This window comes from Petaurus breviceps, unplaced genomic scaffold (assembly GCF_028583685.1).
Source record: "Petaurus breviceps papuanus isolate PSGF00001 unplaced genomic scaffold, PetGlider_PUasm1.0 186, whole genome shotgun sequence".
NCBI lineage: Eukaryota > Metazoa > Chordata > Mammalia > Diprotodontia > Petauridae > Petaurus > Petaurus breviceps.
The window spans coordinates 53,319,316-53,321,355 of NW_027185798.1; positions in this window are offsets into that span (position 1 = coordinate 53,319,316).

Sequence of the window (2,040 nt, forward strand, 5' to 3'; positions counted from 1 at the left end):
TGCCCTGTGCAAGTCTACACTCCAAAATATATTTGAATTACAGGAAAATTGTTTCTTTCATGTTAGTGATAAGAGTCAAACAGTCCAAAATATGTGAATGCAACTGGCTTAAATATAGATTTGTTTTATTCTTTGTTCAGGGCCTGGATGATTTCTCCTATCATGATATTGTTGAAATGAATGTTTTATCTGTAGAAAAAACACATCAAACAAATACATCCACCAAATTATTTTGTTTCTGAAGATTCAGAATAAACATTTGGGAATTTAACAATTCCTAACTTGAGATTATGTGCATATGGGAACAGTTATTTTGTCATTGATTGAATAATAAGAAATCTCATAAGAAATTTAATTTTCTATCCAATAAAAAAGGTTTAAATATAGAAAACTGGTGAGCTGAAAGTCAAGAAAGGTCAGAGGTTATAAATGATATTTAATCAAAAGTAGGTTACCATGCCTAGGTAAGATATTTACATTTTAAAAAATGAACATTGATCTAAAATAATATTTTTTCATATTACAAATAAATCTGATTCCAAAAGGATTAAGTGGAATAGGGCTACCAAAGAGGATGTGGAATAGCTTCTTGAAATATTTAGCATCTTTGGCCATCTTTTAGGAATTGGTAGCAGCGGCTAGGTGATATAGTGTGTAAGAGCACAGGAGCTGCTGTCAGAGAGACATAAGTTCTAATCCTACCTCAGATACTTACTAGCTATGTGACTGGATAATTCAGTTACCTTCTTCCAGCCTCAGTTTCCTTATTTGTAAATTGGAGATAATAACAGGTAATTCCCAGTTTTGTTATGATAAAATGAGATAACACAAGTACATTTTTTAGCAAACTTAAAAATGTATAAATGGTATTAGTATCATTACTAGAAGTTTTAATTTTAATATTCCTTCTAGGTATGAATTAGGCTTGATGGTCCATGAGATTCTTTATTCTCAAATTTTGTGATTCCATTTCTTATACCGAGTTTTCAATGGGTCTAGCAAAGTGTCCCTGAAAGATGTGGAGATAGTTCAAAATACTGACCCCCTAATAAACTGAAAAACTGCAAGAAATACAGCCAGAGTATGTAAAAATAGCAATAGCCTTTGTGGAAATTCCCTGGAAGTTGAAAGAAAAATGATTAGTAAGTTTAGACATGGAGCAGCCAAAGTTGGAATCCAACAGCTAGACTATTGTATAGGGAATCAACAGCAAAAAACAATAGCATGAAGCATTTACTAGGCCTCTATTATGGAAAGAGAACTAAATGAAACACTGGGTATATTCTTACTGAAGTAGAGTATTGGAGGGGGGGTATAAAATTTAGAAAAGAATCACTTCTTTTATAGAACTTTTAAGACACAAGTAGACCGTTTAGAATAGTCTGCCTTAGGAGGTAGTTTTTTGCATTCACTGGAGGTCTTGAAGCAAAAGTTAGATAACTACATTATCAGGCACAGGATAAAAGGAATTCTCTTATTCAGATAAAAAAAACTAGGAAATCTTTTCTAATTCTGTGATTCTGATAGTCACGGGGGAATGAGAATGAAGGGGTTAACCATTTATATAGTAAGCACTTCCTAAATGCTTATTATTACTACTGTTATTATACCTGTTGGATACCAACAATAATATTAACAGCTTTCTCCAAATATTTTCTCTTGAAATTCTCAAAATAATCCTGTATGTTAGATGCTATTATTACTCCTATTTTACTGTTGAGAAAACTGAGACAGACAGGAATTGTGATTTTCTAGGTAGAAGAGTGTTATGTTCAGAACTACATTAAAAAATGTTGATATAGAAAGATATTTGTTGTTTAGTCATTTTCAGTTGTGTCCAACTCTTTTTTTTAAACTTTAATTTATTAACTTGTTTGTTTCCTTTTAGTTTACAGTACTCAATTCCACAATTCCTTGAATTTCACATTTTGTCCCCCTCCCTCCCCTCCCCCCCATGGCGGCTTATTATCAAGTATAGGATCTGTAAATACTTTCACATTATACAATGGTCAGGTTATAAGGATGGATTGTACCAGCTGG